Source organism: Oreochromis aureus, linkage group 1, assembly GCF_013358895.1.
Source record: "Oreochromis aureus strain Israel breed Guangdong linkage group 1, ZZ_aureus, whole genome shotgun sequence".
NCBI lineage: Eukaryota > Metazoa > Chordata > Actinopteri > Cichliformes > Cichlidae > Oreochromis > Oreochromis aureus.
Genome location: NC_052942.1, coordinates 15927842 through 15948526, shown reverse-complemented (window position 1 = coordinate 15948526; position 20685 = coordinate 15927842). Strand labels below are relative to the sequence as shown.

At 41.4% G+C, this 20685-nt stretch overlaps 1 protein-coding gene across 15 annotated transcripts in view; it reads right to left on the bottom strand.

Moving 5' to 3' along the window:
- baz2ba (bromodomain adjacent to zinc finger domain, 2Ba) overlaps nucleotides 1-9143 on the bottom strand; it is a 68634-nt gene extending 59491 nt beyond the window's left edge. For 12 of the 15 annotated variants that reach the window (XM_031728902.2, XM_031728903.2, XM_031728908.2 and 9 more), the window contains exon 1: nucleotides 8782-9142. The gene's annotated coding sequence lies outside the window, so the exon portion shown is untranslated. Of the gene's footprint in view, nucleotides 1-8781 lie in introns of all 15 variants that reach the window. The other 3 variants (XM_031728914.2, XM_031728915.2, XM_031728907.2) reach the window with 2 other exon arrangements.
- Between the last annotated feature and the right edge of the window lie 11542 nt (nucleotides 9144-20685).

Here is a 20685-nt window from a genome sequence, read left to right as displayed (position 1 = left end):
CATCTACGGACACGCACACATACACGTGCACGAATGCAAACACACGCACAAAACAAGTCCACACACAGATCACAAACATAAGTCACTCAAATATTACTCCATACATTCTGTAAACACTTGACAACACAATTTAAGTTTCATCCAGTGTGGACTAAAGATGGAGGGATACTAGCAATTTAAAAAGCAACACACAGCTTTAAATGGTGTAAACAGGAACAACACACATCATTTCATTCATCAGGTTTTTTTTTTTGCTATGGGCAGAAAATGTTTTCTCATTATGCTTTTTTTTTTTTTGAGTGCAGTCTCGGCTTCTGTTGGTGGGGGGAGGATGGAGTATGCCAGCAGACGCAGAGACGGGGAGAGAAAAGGAGGAGAGAAAAAGAAGGGGAATGAGGGAGGTCAGCGCCCCCAGTCTCAGATAAAGGCCCTCTCCCTCCCTTCTGCCTCAGCTTTTCGAAGCCCCTGCCAGGATCGAGAGGCGTCTCACGTTACAGCTGTCTCTCAGTGTCATCGTTCAGAAAGAGAGCGCACAAGCAAAGAGCGGGAGAGAGACAGAGAGAGGGAAGGACAGACAGAGACACAGAGAAAAAGAAAGCGGGACAATGCCACAGACTGAGTAGGGCTAGGCTTTCGTAGCTGGACAAGAAAGAGGAAAAAAAAACAAAAAACAGCAGCAGCAGGTTAAACCGGATGAGGAAACCTTTGTGATTTGTAATGTTAATGCAACATAAATTTTCAGTACAATGTAAGAGCATTTCGAAATCACTGATATGTGCTTTGACCTTTTCAAGACAAATTATTTCAAAATGTAGTGTGAACGCAGCTAGTCAGATCATTTCCTCTATGCCACCTGGGACTAACTGAACACTGACAATTTCCTAAGAAGAAGAAAAGGGGGAAATTATTACCTTTAATACCTGGTGTCGTGTGCATTGAGACGAGAGAAAGAGAAACACGCTGTCCTTAAGAAAAGAACTGGGCTATAAGAATGCATGCTAAAGGGCTTTCGCAGATTAGCCATTGGTGAGTTGCCTCTGCTCACGAGTATCCCTTTTTAACCTTAAAATGCTAAAAACAGCCGCTTGTTCCAGGTCCAGTAATGACTAATCCAATGACTGCCAGCATTTTCAGCTTGCACTACAAACACTGTAAGGCCTTGCAGTTCAGTTCTAAGTTACATTCAGAGTCGAGGCTCATTTCTTCTCTACAACTTTTTTTTTCTGAAGAAAAACACAGGATAGCCCCCTCAATTCATAAAAACTTTATGAAGGAAAAGGTGCTGTATGCGCACATTTTTACTCCAAACTATAGCGCTTACACAGCCGACTCAGTGCGAGGTGATCCTATCAGCGTGTTTTACATAAAACACGGTTCTCAACAAATGCACATATAGCTACTGCGCAGCTCCAAACTGCTTTCCTATTTGTTTTTCCTCTCTCCTTGTCATTTCTCATGGCGTTTGTGTAGGAGTTAAATATTTTAAATTCTGGCTTAGCTTCAAGCACGCTTTGCCAGCGCAGCTAAAATAAAAAGCCTTTGTGGCAGCAGTGACCAGATTTTAAATGCTGAAGAAGATCAATAAATGGGGGGCTGTCGAGGCGCAATCTCATGCATTTGTGTGTACACGTTAGTGTGTGTGTGCTGTCCCTATACATAAATGCCTGTGTTGTGACAGCAAGTGTGTGTGCGTGTGCCTGTGTGTACGTGCGCCTTAACACCCACCGAAGCTCACAGCTCCCCTGCCTGCAACAAGCTATTCTATAGTATCATCAAGAACCCCACTGACCCAGGAGGCACACCAATAGAGAAACCAATATCATTCCCATTCCGACATCCGAAACATTCTTCCCATTTCTTTTCCCATTCCCAGTATCCTTCCCCATCCAAGCACAGCCAGCATGGGAGAATGCAAGAGAAATGTGTAAGTATAGGCCCCCTGCTGCAGATGTCAAGGTGTGGAAAACATCAGACTAAATAGCAGGTTTTCCAGACCTCAATGCCAATTCCATAATCAAGTCCCTGCTGCAAGAAAATGTTGGTAACGGAGACAGGGGAGGACAAGGTGGGAGAAAAATGACAGAAAAATCCAATCCAGCCTCCTTCGTCTAATGTTAAGAGACTCTGAATGTATCTATTTCACAAAGCCAAGCAACACTGATGTGATTTCTTTTCAAGAAAATAAATGCTTTCATTATGCTGCCATCTTTCTTGCCACTCTTGCTTTTTATAAAGGCCACCTTAAATGGATGCTTTCAGCTCACATAAAGTGATAACCTTCTTCGCTACGTCTTTAGCACATGGAGCACAGACACACAATTATGAGGACTTGCATGCTCGCCGCTGTGTGGCTTGGAGATACACACGAAGTACATCTGTATTTTTCGCGTTCTCACTAATGTATAAAACAAAAACAGCCATGAAGTGGAAAAATCATCAGGACCTTTAGAGACTTCATTAAAAGAAACTAGCCTGGACTTCCCAAACAAGGCATCTCTTTGGAGGGGGAAAATCAACCTTTTCACCTTGCTGGTGGAAAAACAGGCATCCCAACGAGACAGAGCATGCACAAACAACCTTGACTTTCATCAAGGAAATTCTCACATTGAATGATAAATAGAGGCCCAGGGGACGAACGGCAAAGAAGCAGCTTATCGCCTTTCCCTCCCAAATTTGGCCGCTCTGTCTTCTGTCTCCTGAAAGTCAACGCCGGGTGACCCACTTGCACTTTACACTGCTTATTGTTCGGTAATTAATCCGCCATATGTAATCCACACAGAAATGTAGAAAAAATAAAATGGGTGTTGATTTGTTTAGCCTTAATTAAGAGTCGAGATTGTTTACTTGCTTCTACAACAGAAAGGCATATGCCCAATCTCATTAGTCTGTTTTTTTAAACGTAGCTGCATTTCTCACTGTACAGATGGATGCAGATAACTCAGCAAAAGGACAGGCACAATATTAGAAGAGGCTCACTTTAAAAGCTGCTGTCACCAAGCATGCACTTTAGACAATTATTTGTGGATCCTGATGACTATCAGGACGTTCAGAGAACAGGCAGTGTTACCAAAATAGCAAGGTAACATAAGGTTAGGTAGATCAACTGAGAGCTCACCAACTTCCCAGCTGAGAGGACATTAACCTGCGAGGCCATGTGGACACGTATCAATAAGTGATCTGCCTGCACTGGCCTGTAACACACGGCTCACAGCACTAGACCGAGACGAGGACATAGAAGCTTCAATTTGATCTGTAACAATATGACGCATTGTTAATCTAATGCATGGAAGCTTTTAAGGCTTTTGCTAAAATGCTGCTTCTTCTCAAAGGACCATTAGTCTTTCCAGGATTAATGTCTACTTCAAAAACATCTGTTAAAGTCCTCAGTTTCTCAGTGCATTATTTCATTTGTCATTATTTTATTTTTCTGCTTGCGCATGCACATTCACGTGTAAAAGACTGACCGACGACTGGGAGTGTGTCTTCCATTAGTTCTTGAAGGATCTGGTTAACACAGAGCAGATCTCTACTTCCTCTTTAAATTTCACAGCTCTGTGTCAGCGCTAACATGCAGAGATTTGACAGGGCTCCCAGATGGCCATTATTATCAATAGATTGTTTGCAGATCTTATTAATCTCTGACTAAATATAACTTACTGACATCAATGCATTGAAACATTTAGGCTGACTGAAGCACTTCAGACAGAGCTTAGTAAATATTTCAGTAATGTACATGTGTATGATAATGTTAAAGTTTATTTTTGTCTTTCATTATCAGTTCAGCCTCCTGCTGTTGTGGTTAAAGAATGCATAAATCAGCCACTTTGTCATATCTTGTCACACAGAAACTACAAAGCACGGTCTAGTAGCCCAGAGTAAAATCATGTAATCAGTGAGGGGAGACGCAGTAACCGAATGCACAATATTGAAATAGTCGCTAGAATTTCAAATAACCCTTTTTTTCTTTTATCGTCAGGATCCGCGTTACCCCTAAAAAACACTGCTTGGTTCATTTTAAGTCTTGATTTAAAGCATAACGCCACTTTTCTAAAGGGCTGTACAAACAGGAAGAGACTGGCAGAGATGTGGCAACATGAAATGTCAATGAAATTCAGAGACCGTTAGCGATGCAAAGTGGGCGGGCCCTGAGTTAAACTTATCTCAAGTTTGAGGCGAGCATTACAAGGGACTACAAGTGAAACAGCTGACTGACATATAATGGGGAGGTAAATTCTGTGTTAGACCTGTGACAGACCGCCGACCTGTCCAAGGTGTACCCTGCCTTTCACTCTATGACATCTGGGATAGGCTCCAGCCCCCAGCCATCACCTACAACCACCCATCATTTACAATGTGCAAGGAGCAAAATACTTTGTGAATGAGGCTCTGGGATGGCACAATCAGTCAAGGGGACAGGGACACTTTTCATATTTTGCATTAAAGGATTTACTTTATTAATCACCAATGATAGTGACATCAAGTAAAAAGAATTTGAGGTTAAAATCAAAATCTGCAACTAAAACCCTATTCACGCCTGGCATTACTAGATGTTGTTAGTGATCCAATACCAAGTGAACTGCTCTAAGTAAAGGTCTGAGTCGCACACGAAAAGAGCACCTTAGGTCACACTGAAGGACCAGCTATTTAACTGATGTCCTCGGTGTAAGCAGAAGCAGGTATTCATTTGGGCGCCAATTAAAATGTGCAACAGCAGGCGCCAACAATATCAGGCAAAATAGATTCTCTTAGATTGAAAACACTTTGATTTCCAATTGGGCCAAAGAGTCAATCAGCCAGTCGGAAAGCGGAAGATTAGAGACATCATCGAGTTAGACTGTATAGCATTTCTTATTCTATTAATTTCCAGCACATTATTCAAGGGAAGTACATTAGAGACGGCAACACATTTCAGTCCCTGTACGTGTTCAGTGTTAAAGTGAGACCTGATCACAAGTCGTCACATGGGACGAATGTGGAGGCATATTCAAATATACAAGGTGTGAACCTAAGCTGACATAAACTGCACTATACACTCCTGATATACACACTAAGAAGCTGTACATGCTGTAAGTTATAACATCACCCATGTTGTAGGACTTTCATTTTATACACTTGTACATTCTGCACATAACACTATGTTTTTGCACATCCGGTTGAATTATCACTGCATTTCATTCGCTTTGTACCAGTGCTTCCCACCATGGCGATAAAGTTAATTCTACTCCAATCACACAAAATGCATGTTAAACAACAAGATCTAAGCTCTACTCACTCATCACAGAAGTTTTTAGGAACACAAACAAAATAGTGTGTTAGCTTTGCTCATTCAAAACAGGTTAGTGCTCAGCATATTTAGAAGGAAAGCTGTTAAAGCATACACGATATGAATAATAACCCATTCATATTATTGCCCGTTGTAATGATGCACCATTTAAATTATCAACATATCTCATAGTCATGTTTGATTTTTGTTCCGTTGCCTTTACTGTATTAACACCAGTCAGACTTAAATGACAGTCTGTAACCGAGGAAAACCCTGGTTTATGCGTGCGTGTTTTTGTTTTTATTTTGTTTTTATTTCTCCCTCTTTGCTGAACTGTTTGTCCAATTAACCAGCATGACACTGATGTGACCCAACAGATAAACACCAGCAACTGCCATTGGTAAATGTCATCTCATTTGCTGATAGGCCCATATCTGTCAACGAGGCTGTGATTGGCTCAGTGTTCAGCCGATATATGGAAGCATCCCTAATAGAGTGGACGTTTTTTTCATCTCATATTAAAGTTTTAAGCAAGAGCCGCCTCATACCAATGACTTGATCATTCCTATCATGCACACCTAATAAATCGCACTTCATTTCATCTGTAAAAGAACACAAGGATGGGTTTCCTTCAAAAAAGAAAAAAAAAATAGATAGCCCCCATATTCAATAGCAAGGGATTATAGAGAATTCAGCCTTGTGTGCACATGGGATTGTCTTCTCAAAAGCTGTCCAAGTTCTGTCAGATTCAGCACCCCCAGACATAGAGCTCGTGAACCTAATTTCACCTAATCAGCTTAGTCAATAGCAACCGTTTGCTGTGACTTTGGTAGACATGCAAATAGGGCTTAACTATGTCTATCCTTAATTCCTGAATGTTCAAGTCAAGCAGAAGTCCTCCTTTATCTCTTCAAAAACAACAGTTCCAATTTGAGAGGGAAAAGCAGAGAAAGAATAAAACTCCAGCCGCGAGTTGACTTTTTTTTTTCTTCCCCTTGGCCTGGCAAGGAGAGACATCTCTGATTTGAGTGTGCTTGAGGTAGCACAGTGTGCTTTCATTTCAAACCAACATGGCAAACAAACTCTGACAGATTTGTTCCCCTTTTTTCACTTTTGCTCTTGCTCAGTCTCTCTCAAATTATGAGAAAACACGCTGCACAAATATATTACCACTTCTTGTCGGTTTGTATGTTCAGCTGCAGCACTTGCACACACACACACACGGGAGCACGAACACTCACACATATATTCAAACAAATCCGCACCAAAAAAAAGATGCCAACAATAGAGAGTTGTGATAGAAAACTGGGAGACACTGTTCCGTTTCAATTCACTGATACCACTAATGGCTTCTTAGCAGCTCCATGAAATCAAGCAGCTGTCATGTCGATGCATCAGCAGTGAGAGGAGGGAGAGCCATCCCCATAAGGACAGAGGCACCGCGCCTTCATGTTTGGCTAAACATCTGCTCCTCTGCACTCCAGCTTTTGCAGCAATAAATGGGCAAACAAAAGAGGTGGGAGGTGAAATGATCTGATTTTCCATTTCAAAGCATTTGTTCAGTTTGTTTTCTTTGTCCCCCTCCTTCCACTACACCCTCCAACCCTAAACACCCTCCTCTTTCTCAAACTGCTTACAGGACATGGGGAAGAAAAGTGAGATCAAGTTGTAACTGTAAGGGCCAGGGACACCTTTTTTATGTGAGATGGATGACAGAAAATAAATAAGGTCACCATTTTCCCGTCTGCTAAAAGTCTTCTATCTAAACTGTTGCAAGCAAGTATCATGGCTCAGCCAAGAGATAATCCAAAGGAAGGCGAGAGGTGCATGTGTGCCAGTGTGCACGTCTTAAACCTGTCAATCTAGCAAACTTATCACTCACACATCTATTCAGCTAAACCACAACAGCTGAAGGAAGAAGGAAGGAGGACCTGTTTTTTTAAACATAATACTATTTATATAACTTGTCTGAGTCTAATCATACCTAATCACTTTTTTATACTGAAATCCAATTAAAATCCAATGAAAATTATAATTTAAAAACAATCTTCCCTTAATATCATTCCTAGTAATTTGCCCTTTTATCAATCCTTCCTTCCTTTCTTTCTTCCTTCCCCCCTCCTTCCTTCATTCATTCATTCATGTTTAGCTGCAAAGACAAACATTAGGCAGCACCGAGTAAACGCCGATCTCACATTTATCAACAGTATTATCTTAAAACATCACAAATGCGCCTGTTTAACAACGCCTGGCTCAAAACACCAGCCTCTCCACTTGCGTCTCAAAACAAGAGAATCCTGACATGTAACCCCACGTCACTTTGTATTTGCTTTTTTTAAAGCACCAAACATCGAAGTAAAACTGCCTTAAAATGATCGTCCGCGACTCTATCAACCGCCTTAATTTCCTTTCAAAAAGAAAATAAAAGAGCACACACGGGACGCGATCCCCCGTCTCGTTTTTCCCCTCTACCAAGTCTAAAACTTTGGTAAAACTTGAGAAAAAAAACGTCCATTTCCTTTTAAAGTAGCCTGGATGTTTGTGTGTGTGTGTGTGTGTGAGAGAGAGAGGGGGGGGTAAGGGTGCTTTGGTGTGGGGGGGTGGACGAATTTAAAATAACCAAGATGGCGAGAGGCTTGTTGTTTTGGAAGGGGCAGAAAAAATGGAGGATATTGTAATATACACAAAGGGATAAATTTCAACAACTCGGCCAAGCGGCTGCTAGCTTGCCTGCACGCCTCTCGGTTTGAGGAAGCGACCGCGATAACAGCTCCCCAGCAGGCTGGCCAGCAATACGACTAGCGACACGACAGGGAAAAAAGCTCAAACTCTGAACCGCTGTGGAAAGAGAAATTAATATTATACGTCCAAGTTAATCCAAACTGAAGGGGGATATTTATGTATTTGTCGCCTAATTGTTTTATTTTCGCGTCGGGGGACTGTTAAACTGGATGGATTTTTAACGGACGGACTAGCGAGGACCAACGGCAGTCCAGTGCCTCGTAGTTTGCCCCCCCCCCCCTTTAGGTTACAACATCCACTACACAGAATAGGCAGCCAAAAACAGCCAACAACTGTACATTTTCACGGTTGATAAATTAAAAGAAAAAAGAACAACACAAACAAAACCACGAAGCTTTCGAAAAAGTTTAATTTCGTTATCAAATTGCGACCGCCGGAGTGAACGGTGCGAGAGAGAAAAGGGAAAAGAGGGACACAAAGACGATTCCCACTATCAGGTCAACACTCCGAAGAAGGAGAGGAGGAAAAAAACACTTCGTTTTTTTCATAAAAAAGAGAAAAAACTTTAACCAAACGTACCGCTAACGACTACGGGACACACGGACTGAATGAATTACACCGCAACGAGAAAACAGGAAAGTATGTATAAAGCAGTTTACACGAGCTGAAAAAAGCCAAGAAACTAGAAACGAAGCCAAGCGAGCTCTCTCCGTACGCAGCTCATCGCCTGTTCTGTGACGGGGCGAAAACAGCGTCAGTGAAAATAAAACACTTACCTTTTTTTAGTTTCGACACTTTACTTATTTCCAGCGTGGTTTTTTAGTTCAACTAACACTTCGGCTCGGTCTTCTTCTCGCCTCTTTTTTTCCTTGGTCGGTTTTGGTTATGAAAGAGGTCGGGGACGAATGATAAAGAAGGGAATTGGGCAGTAATTGAGTCTCGGTGTGTGAGTGTGTGTGTTAGTTACTAACAGCAGATTGAAGGAGACTCTTCTCAAGGTTTATTCAGCTCCACTTCAAGGAACCAACCTGACGTCAGCTCACTACTGCCACACAAAGAAAACTTATTATTTGTGCAGCGGCCGTAGTAAAGGAAGGATACAGTAATTGACCGTTATTACTTTAAATGCGACATTGTCATTAGGTCCACGGCACTGACAGGGATGTAGCGGGAACTTTATTTATGATGTTGTTAGCGCCTTATCCGCTGATGGTGTAAGAAATAAACAAACCTTTTAAAAAAATAAAAATAAAAAAAATAACTTTTATACATCCCTAATCATTTTAATTAATTACTATAACTTGGATTATGGCTTAAATTTTATGGGGTTTTTTTAAGAAAAGTTGCCTAAATCCTCTCATTTTGTCTTATTTGTGGATTTATTTTGAAAGGTGAAAGATGATTAAAGTTGTAGGCACTTTTAGAATATCGCCAAACCTAATGATACAGGGTGTTTTTGCTTGATTAGGCAGTGTTCAACATAGTTACAGATGATCTATCTGTCTGTCTCTCTTTAAACCCCCACAAGATGTTACATGATCAAGCAAATACAAACCAGTTACATAAAGGCTCCAACTTAGGGGAGGCATTTGTGAAACAAAACCAGAAAACGGGGCAGCCCTTCGTCGGGTTCGGATCAATACATTGCCTGGCAAAGACAGCCATCTGTGCCTAATTGTATGCTTTACATCCTCTTCTAAACACACAATAAGCAACAGGCTGAACGTAGGCCCTCTGACCCAGACTGGGTTTCCAGACGGGGGAAGATTATTTCATTCAACTGGAAAACAACAAGGGGGTGGGGTGGAGAGGTGGTGGTGGGGATTTTTTTTTTTTTTTGCAGATGGAGTGGGCAACTGTTCTTATGTGCCCCACCCTGATGAGGATGAGGATGGGTCACAGCAGAGCTGACTGGTGTGTGTATGTGTGTGCGTGGGTCTGTCTCTTTTGCTGCGTGTCACATCACCACTGGTTGTATCCATTTTAACAGGTATTATAGTGGATTAACAAACTGTTCACTGTTAGTTTATAGACACCTCATAAATCACACACAAACAATGAACTCATTGTTAGCAGAGTGATGGAGTATTGGTTTACGGGCACATTCATATTAATGCTTCATAAACATTATAAATGACCATAAATGTATCCTGATTCCTCTCTCTCTCTCTCTTTCTCTCTCTCTTTCTTCCTCTCTCCCCCACCCCCTCCGTCTCTCTCCTCTCTGTTCTTATGTCACAGCGTCTAAAAGTGTCACCCCAGTGTTTTTGATGCTATTGCAAGAATTGCAAAGATGTTACTCAGAAGTCAGTCATTTTTAGGTGTAATATAAAAGAAAGAAAGAAGAAAAAAAGAAAGGTGAGGTGGTGTTTAGGTGGACGATCCGATAAGGCATTCACTCGAGTTTTTGGAGGATGGACACAGAACCCCTTATTCAGCTTGTGGTGTGCAGTTAAAGCCATTTCATAAGCATGCTCTCCATGTTCTTTGGTCATTGATTTTTTTTCTCTCTGCCCCTTTCCATTACCTGTTGAGATTGGGGGGGGGGGCTCGTCTTCAAACACACACAAACACACTCTCACAATCCTTTCTATCTGTCTCTCTAGCCACTGGCACCCTGGTGTATTTCTCCATCTCCTCCGCCTCCTGTAGCAGGAATGACAGGCCATGAGGAATGACAGTGGCTGTGTTTGTCATACAGTAGCAGCAAGAAGCAAGGATTTTTAATTGCATTGGAGAATCTTCATTAAAGAGAGCACATGGGGGCGGGAATGGGTGGGGGGGTGGGGGGCGTGTGTGGTGGGTGGGTGAGTGGGGGGGCACTCTGAGCATCGTCATTAGGAGAAGGCGCTAGTAGCATAGAAGGGTGGGCCCTCTTTGCATGCACACTGAGAATGCCTGCCGTACCTCGGTCATTTGTAACATAATAAGTGCCAGCACAATGACTGCAATGCGAGAAAGCACACCACAGGGAAGAGAAGGGGGAAGGGAGACAGCATGTCTGTCTAAAAGAGGGACTTTTTTTTTTTTTTTTTGTCTTGATTAGAAAGTATAATGAGCCACTAAAGAAACAGGAAAAAAAAAGGATCTCTCCTGAGACTGATGGAAAACAAATTAATCTGGTGATTTAAATTTAATTATTATTTTTCTATTAGTCCAGCATGCAAAGACAGGGACAGCCATCACAAGCGAGGAGCTGTGCTTGCATTTATTGATTTTCGCCCAGACACATTCAGGGAATACAGATTCATCTGCTCTCTTCCCCACACAATCCGCTATGTGGGATTCCATTAACACGAGAAGCTTCCAGCAACTCTGAGATGTTTAATTTGAACACCATAAATGGAGCTTAAAATAGTGTTCACACACAAGAAAAGTGGCCTAAGGATGTCTTTTTATGCAATTGAATTAGTCCTCACTTATTGTTGTGTCCTACATAATAAGTATTAAATAAACACCCAATAAATTAAATTAAGACAATGTTCTGCTGTATGAAGTGAATCGAGCGCTATTGTTCCTCCCTGCCTCCGATTATCTTGCACTGCTATAACAGTTGAGTTTAATTTAATCTTTTGTTTTGGATTAATGTAAGAACCCTGCAACCGGACAGTAATTACTCTTCCCATCCGTGCAGGATCCTCTCTTTGTAGCATCCTTTCAATACATCAGTGGTCTTGAGCACAATGCTGTGTGAGATGTAATGATTTGAAAAGTCAATGATTTGAACCGCCTGTGCGATTAAAGCACAAGGGACCAATTTTTGGCTGCTATATGTAGAATATCTGTGTGTGCACCTCAAGTAACACTCATATTCCCTGGCTGGCATAAAAATTCAGCAGTTACGCCACGTGAGCGCTGTTATTGATTGCTATCTCTTACCAATAAAGGTTTATCACAGATATTCTGAAAGCCTCACTATAGAGCTTACGGTATATGGGAATCCACATTCATCAATGCATGACCTTCAGTGCCAGAGACACCTACAGAAAAGGATGTTACAGGTGTTCTCATCCATCCCGGTGTCAGCTTAAGGAAATCCTGTGCTTTTACTTGTACACAAAACTTACCCAAAAAGTGATTTGGAAGATCAAATAAATGTTTTCCATGCAAGGTTGACTGAAATCCCCACACAGTCTAAATGAGTGCACTCAGAGAGTGTTTATTGTGGCGAATGTAACTGAGCAGAACCCTCCGTTGCATGATGTAATACACAGAAGGGAGAAATCATCATAATAGCAGAGTAGTAGAGTGACTCATTCGTTGATGAGGTACATTCACACTGTCATTCACTGAGGAGATGCAGTCTGTGTGCACATGTTGTCAGTGTGTGACCGATAGAGAGAGAAAGAGAGGATAGAGAGAGAGAGAGAGATAGCATGTTCCTTTTCTGGGAATGAGGAGTCATTTGTGCCAGGAAAAGTGGAGAAACAACTCTCAGCCCCACGGTGATGCATCTCTCCATGAAGAATGAGATCACAAGCAAATGTCACCCCAACCTGAGCAAAGCCAAATGACCTTGAATCAAATAAAAACATCTTCACCCGCGTCACTGTGTACACACGCCACACAAAATGTCAGCAGATTTTCCATTTGCTAAATCTGCGCCTAAGTGCAGGGGTTTAGCTACGGTAATCAACCCAGTACTTTCCTTCAAGTCCATATGAATATCACCCTGGAGAAACCCTGCTGTTAAATACAGCTAACTGCAGTCGACCGTGCTCCTAGTTTTTATAATTTCATCAACGTGAGAACAGCATTTCCCCCTCCAATCATAGGGCCACTAATGACACTGAGAAAGAAAAGAAGGGAAAACAGATGTGCACACTAAAAACAGGCGTTACTTGCGTCCTGCGACTGTAAGATTTCTCTTGTTTTCTGCATTTTGTGACAGATGAAGCGGAGGGGGATTTTTCAAGGGAAATGACTTTCACAGTTGAAGGAATTTCAAGCTTCAGTGCCTTGCTTTATCATAGTTTACATATAACTAGCTTTGATTTCTGTCCACGGCAGACATATCTTTGACAGTGGAGCATACGCTGATAGATAACTGACTGGTGCACTTGCCGTTGTTCTGTTATTATTATAAGTCAGGATTCAGTATTTTTCCTCTTTTCTCTGACCTACATAGAAAGCACAATATTAGTTATGGTTTTGGTACATGTCACACAGTTTGTCTTGTGTCTAATTTTCTCACTACAAAGTTTACACTGCCTTACGCATAAATGCACAAACATTATTTTAATATTGTATGATTGAAAAAATAAATAAAGCAGGAACATTATTGTAATTCCACAGAGACTTACTTTTTTTCTTTCTTTCTTTCTTTCTTTTTTACAAATCACCTGCTAGTGATTTGTAACTGAAAGCTAAAGCTTCCTTTCATGAGATTCCACTCAAGTGTTAATTCCTGTGAAGCTCTCAGTTCATATTGACAGACGTCACTGTCATCAGAGATTCAACAGTGTTCAGCTTCTGAATGCAAAGCGCTTTGTTTTGTTTCTCTTTAGGCAGTGACTTTGACAAGTTTGATTTGGCAGACTTACCTGAAAATTTTAGATCAAAGCAAGGAAAAGAAATACTTTTTTTTTTTTATTTACACTCCACTGTATTTAAGCTGGAACTCATAATTAATGTGAAAGGAGCTAAGCTTTGTGCTATGTGATTTAATCTATTTAGTGCAAACACTTACTTTTGGGACAAAGCAAAAAGTCATGAGAAATCAGCACCTTTTTTAAATGGAGATTATGCAACGTTGTGCAATGCACTTCTGGCATTAAAAAAAAAAATGAAGACATAATCATCGCAGTTTTGGCAGTGTAGCGTCTCTCACACTATCCAGAAAATTACACAGTGGAAAGAGTCATGCTGAAACTGCCAACTGTCAAAGTTTCTTTTTTAATTGTGAAACTTGCTGGTTCCTTTTATTCTGAAAAAAAAAATCCAGAGAGAAACTTCTCAAATCTTTGAGTTTATCTCGCACATGTAATTTGATCGGCGTAAGCGTTCGTGCGATATGGATTACTGTTTTGTCAACAGGCTGAGTTTGGTTCGCACACACCGCAGCAAGAAAACAATATGTAAAACGTGCCTCATTCGCCCCTTTTAACTGCTCCACATTCAGAACAAAACAAGACAACGATAGACACGGGGCTTTTGTAAATATATATAAATATATAAAATGTCTCATACATATTTGGTGTGACTGCAGTTATGTCTCATGTCTAAATCATGGAATGAGCTGCCTGACACACAAGTGCTTTCAGGACCTACATGTGACCGCATGTGAAGCATGTCTGTGAAGGACAAAATACCTCTGTGTATCTTGATGTGGAAAACTTTAAGAGACCATATTTGTGGGCGAGGTGAATCAGGCTTCAGTCTGTCCTCCGTGTTGGTCTCCTTTACCTTTTCTTGTCGCCTCTCTGGCATAGAAATAAAAGCACAAAAACAAATCCGGTGTGCTAAAATGCTACCTTCAGGCTATTTTAAGACCCTAACATCTAATTTAAATACAGCAATAACGTCCACGCATATCACATGAGCTATTTTCAGATGGTATGTGTCAAGGCCTTCAGAAATCCTGACACCGAATGAGCTTTCATTTTCATTCCAGGGGTGTGTTTGAACTACATAAACCCTTAAGAGCTGTTATAAAATGTGTGAGAAAAAAAAGAAAAAGATAGATCCCCTTCCAGGCATAACGTCCACATAACCATGGCTGGCCGGCAACAGTGCTCTTTTTAATCAGCAAATGGATAAACAAAGACAAAATGTTTAGGAGAGCGGGCTGTGGTTTTAGTGTTTGGAAGAGTTCCTGTTGCTTGTGATGTCACATGTTTGCTGTTGTTTGTCTTAAAAGCCAGAGAAATGTGTGGCTTTACAATTTTGATGTCTCAACATGTGACACGTGAGAGTTGCTAATTGAGCCATTTTTCCCACAACAACATCCATTAAAGTTATTGAAGAAATATCCTACTTTAGGACTTTATTTTCACATTATTTCAAAGAAAATCAACGATAAACCATGCAAAAAACAAAAAAAGTTAACAGCCATCACTTGAGTGATAGATATAGTGTTAGATAACGCACAGACATTCACAGAGAGAATAGCTTTTTGAACTGGTCACATACTTCGAGCACATTTTACACCGCTGTTGAAATATTTTTGGTGATTTCTCCATAAGAACATCTTTAATGCCTCAGAGAAACAAAATCTTGGTTTGTGTGCGTCATGCACCGATATCTGCCTTCGAGCCCGATTGCTCAGTGTTTTAGAGGACTTCATCCAAAACACTAAGACACTGGGTTTAAAAATACACCTCTAATTGTGCCCAACAGCTTACTCCAATTCCCAACTTTTCCTCAGCTCACAGAGCCTTTTTTTTGTTTTTGTTTTTGAAATTCAAAATCTAAATAGAAAGCTTCAAGACTACATCTGTAGTTCAAGAATTTCTCCCTGCTAATAATTAGTGAGCAAATGAAATGATCTTTAGAGAGAAAAAATCCCCAATTTTCTTTATAAAAAGCCAGATGCTATAAGAACTTCAACGATCAAGCGTAGGATATGAAAAGTGTAAGTCGGTTATAAAATGCAAGTAAGATGTGGAATGCTAAAGTCAAAAGTTGATAACATCTGTCGGTTTATCACACCTGCATGCTTGAAAGTTTTGTTATGAGCGCAGAAGGTCAGTGAACCCTTAAAGCATGGTGGCGTCACAGAGAGCACCTTGATGTGAAAATAAAACCTACGCTTCGGCTTCGCATTGATCTGCTTTACTATAACGATACAAATACGTATCAAATACCTTCCAGGATCACAGTTAGTTTAGCTTTAACACTGAACACACACTCAGACTACTATTCTGTTAATCCTACCTTGCATGTTTGTATTATTTTATCAGTCTCGCTTACGTTCCTCAACAGGCTAAATGAATTATGCAGCTCACGTGTTTATACTTAGGTGGAGTCTACCACAGATGGGCAGGAGTAGTCATTAGTTACTCAATAGCCATAAATGCCGAATTCAAGCTTGACGTTATTAAAAGCAAACAGGCAGGAAGCACATGCACAAGCAGTGAGGATATGACCACAGAAGAGTAGGCTGAATAAATAATTCACTCGCAAGGCCTAGACAAGGAGAGGAAGCCAAACGGTGCCCAAAACAAAGGACCGCGAGGTTAAAAAACACATGCGCAAACCTTCGTTGGCGAGCTCAAATTATGCATGTGTTGATGAGCATGTGCACTTAGACTTAGGTGGGCCTGTGGGGGTGGTCTTAAGACGGATGCAAACAGGCCCTGTGTTAATTAACACTGGCAGGCCGCTGTTCCTCCTGGCAGTGTGCAGGCAGACATTCTGGCCTGCCCTCAGTGACGCCTGGTCAAAAATAGGGCACCACACAGCACAGTAATGATCACAATGGTGACATCATCGTTGCCTTCAATGTGCTCTCCCCTCAGTGCTCTTCTGAACAAAGAGCAGCAGGCATGCAGAGAGCGAGGCAGATGTCACTTTGTGTCTGGGGAACATTAGGAACAACAAATGTTCTTGGAGTTCTCGGTGAAGCCTCAGAGTGTTTTTTGTGTTCGTGTGGGGTTAAATTTATGATGTTTTTGGGGTTTTTTTTAAAAAGATTTTGCTAAAAGTCACAAAGTAAATGAATGAGGTGTAAGGGTTTTTTTGTTGTTTTGTTTGGCATTGGGGTTTTTTTGTTTGTTTTTTTTAGCATATGATGTTGTGAATGCGTGCGAATTGAAATAAAAGGCCTGTTCTCGCTAATTGGTGGAGAGCATGCTGAGAGAAGAGTGTCCAGAAATAGCTTACAAGTATTTTTGATGGTGCCCCCACAAAACATGTGACCTAAAGTGCTAACACATGTGGCCTTGCTTTTTTTCCCCTCCCCATTGTTACTGATCTGTTCAGACGTATGTCTCTGGCAGTGTGCGTGTGTGAACTAGGCTTTTAAAGCACCTTAAATACAGCCTACCATCACCTAAAACCAGGCAAACTCTGATGAAATAAATGCCGTTTGGCTGTTTTCCAAATTGTCATTAAATTTGTCGCTATTTTTTATGGGGGTTTTTTGTGTGGGGGGGCATTCTAAATAATTTCACAGCTTTAGAAAATAACTTCTTACTAAACTTTCTGATTCCCCCTCTGGACAGCAAGATAAGGGTGTGTGCTTATCAGTTTGTTTGTTTCTGTGAATCCTGCTTTTCATTCAGGCTACAGGGAAAAAAAAAATAAAATAAACAACAACAACTCAGAAACCTTGGCCTGCATGTTTCTTCCAAGAGGTTTCTCAGAAGGCAAGGACTCTTTGCTCTCTGTGCTCTTGAAGACACTGGGCTTGCATTGTGCAGTCCTCCTATAAACCAGCCTTTGTGGTGTCCACAAACAGAGGCACAGAACAAGAGAGAGGGAGGAAGGGAGAGAGCACGAGGGAGAGCGAGAGAGAGAGAGGAAACGGATTCTCAAGACCTGGACGAGCCGTGGGAAAAGAGGGGTCTTGTAGAGGAAAAGCAGAAATGTCTCAGGACATTCCTTTGTGATTACACAGTGCTGGACAAATCCAGACATTCTTGCAGTTATTCTGTGCCTTACTTCTCCAGTTAAAGTCAGTCTCATGAGGGGAGTGTAAACATCTGCATCTCCATATTCCTGCAGATGTTGTTAGACACTGTTAACGTCTTTGAGCACTCTGAATTCGACAAACAGGGTCCGGAAGAAACCTGAGGCAGAGACCCACCGTCAATTTGTAATAATAATTTGCATTTCCCTTCTACACCATGAAACTTTGATTGCACCATCCTGTAGCGCTGGGTAAAGAACGAAGAAAAAGAGCAGCTCACAGAGACAGGTACGTATCCATCTCATATCCACTGCACGCACATAAGAGGATTCAAGAAAGAGGAGGGCAAATCTCAGGTTACATACATGGGATCTGAAAGAGTTAGCTGCCCCCAGTGGATAGAAAGCATGTCCCTCCCTTGTCACAGCCACCATGAATGAGAAACAGCTCCAAGGAATGCTCCATTATCATCCTATCAGCAGCACTGGGGGGGATGAAGAGCTTCAAGTCTCCCTTCACTTAGCAGTGTGCAGAATCACGTGTGTGAAGGAGGAGAGTGGGGAGGAGGTAGGGGGGACACTGGCCTACAGACCTTCGACCGGGATTGCGAGGCCTCCTCCCCAACTCACCAGACCTTGCACTTTCTCATTTGTCTAGGTCATGCGTCCTTTTTGTCAGCAATTAATCTGCAGCTCCACCCTCCTATATTTATCCCTTTCCCTATATTTATCACTGGTTCTCCTTCACCTCTTGTTCTGTTGGCCTCGGGCAGATTTACACTTGGTTTGATCACTGTTCACCGTTGTACACATGCAAGTAATAATGGATTGCTGGGCCCTTTAAGCGCTACATTTTACCGGGCACGATGAGCATCTTGTTGACCTTCACATTATTATGCATCTGCTGTGCAACAATGCTCCCACTCTGCTCCACGCTGACCTTCCTGGACCCCCCACACACTTAACACGAGTCCTGCGCTCGTGATTTTAAATGAATCTTACGCAAACACAAAAAAAAAAAGAAAAAAAAGAGCAAAAGAAATAAATACAATTACCTCATGGTACAAAACAAAACGAATAAAAAGGTTTGTGTTAAGGCTTATCTTTCATCAGTGCTTCCTGAGGTCTACTAAATTAGATGTGAGTTAAAAGTATGTAAATAATTTGAATGCTCCTAATCCTGGATTTACTGTGATGGGGGGATCCACAATGCCTTTCAAAGCAATTATTCAAATCAATCTAATTAAACCGGTTGAAATTGGCTTTAATTGCCTCCCTGACTAAACAAACACCAAGTTATGGCATACAAACAACAGCGCAGTTCAAAGAGGCCATGGAAGAAAGTGTGAGCTACAGCGCCCCTTAGTGGTTATTAGCTGCCTGTGTAGCTTTCATGATGACGTCAGCCCCCTCTCTCGCTCTCTGTCCGTGTATCGTGTGTGTATCTCCAAGAAATGATCAGCTCAGAAGTGATGGAAACACGACTGTAACTGTATATTTGGGTGTTTATATAAATGTGTGTGTGTGTGTGTGTGTGTGTGTGTGTGTGTGTGTGTGTGTTACCTCAGCTGTAAAGCTTTCACACATTGACACTTTTAGTTGAGCTTTGGCTCCCATCCGTCTGTGATCCTTGAGCTTCCTCCAACACTGATTTGAAGCCCACTTATGGAAGGAATGACTCTGAAATTTTGGGAGAAAGTGACGTTTAAAATAACAATTTGTCCAGTACCTTATTAAAATGTAGTGTTCTTTATAATTACCCACTTCCTTCTGTGCTCCAGGTAAACAAAAAATTAAGCTCAAATTCCATCATACAAATGCATGTAAGTGGATCTCAAACATAAGGAACCCACACATGCATGTAAAAAGAAAGTTTTCATTTGGCTGTATGCAGTCCTCTGAAAAACTAAGTCCACCCTTACTGCTTACATAGGAATTAAGAGGGTAAGTAGTAGCCATGTGCCGATAATAAAATGCACTTGATTAACTGATCTTCAGCCAGTGTGAGCATCTCCATAAAGGCAGACGTTTTACCAGTTTGCAGGTCTGAAGCATTCAGGTTTATGTTAATACGATGCCAAGGAGGAAAGACGTCAGCAATGATGTTATAGAAACAATTGTTGCAGCCCATCACAGCGGGGAGGCTTATAAGGCCATTTGCAAACAATATGAAGTCCGTCATTCCACAGTGCAAAAGATTATTCTCCAGTGGAAAATATTCAGGACAGCTGCCAATCTTCCCAGCAAATTCACTTCAAGGTCAGATCGTGCAAAGCTGAGAGAAACTGAAAACAAAAACAACAGCTACATCTCAGACTCTACAGGCCTCTGTGGGCATATTAAATGCCCAGAACAATTAGAAAAAGACTGAACATGTATGGCTTGTTTGGAAGAGTCGCCAGGAGAAAGCTGCTTTCCCTAGAAACATGGCAGCACAGCTTAGGTTTACAAAGTTGCATCTGAACAAACCGCAAGCCTTCTGGAACAATGTCCTTTGATCAGATGAGACCAAAGTGAGGATGTCTTTTCTTAGTGCACATAATGCATGTTTGGATAAAATCGACCACAGCACATCAGCACAAACACCTCACAGCAACTGTGGTGAAGGAGTAATGCAACAATCTGGGGACCTTCCAGTCACTGAATCGACCACAAACTCCTCTGCATTCCAAAGTATCCTAGTCAAATTCAAGGCTATCTGTCCAACAGCTAAAGCTTGGCTTAAACTGGGTCACGCAAAGGACAATGATTTCATGCACAGCGACAAAAACTACAACAGAATGGCTGAAAAAGAAAAGAATCGAGGGGTTGAAATTGCCTTGTCAAAGCCCAGACCTCAACTCATCTGAAATGCTGCGGTGAGACCTCAAGAGAGCTGCGTATAAACAAATGCCCACAAATCTCAATGAACTGCAGCAATGCTGTAAAGAAAAGTGGGCCAATTTCCTCTGCATTGCTGCGAGAGACTAATTAAGTCATACAGAAAATGACTGCACACAGTTATTTGAAAATGTTGCTATTCACATAACTGTAAACTGATGGGACACAACAGATTAACATTAGTCAGCAGTCAATAAGCTTTATAACAGCTAATACTAACGTTTGGCTGT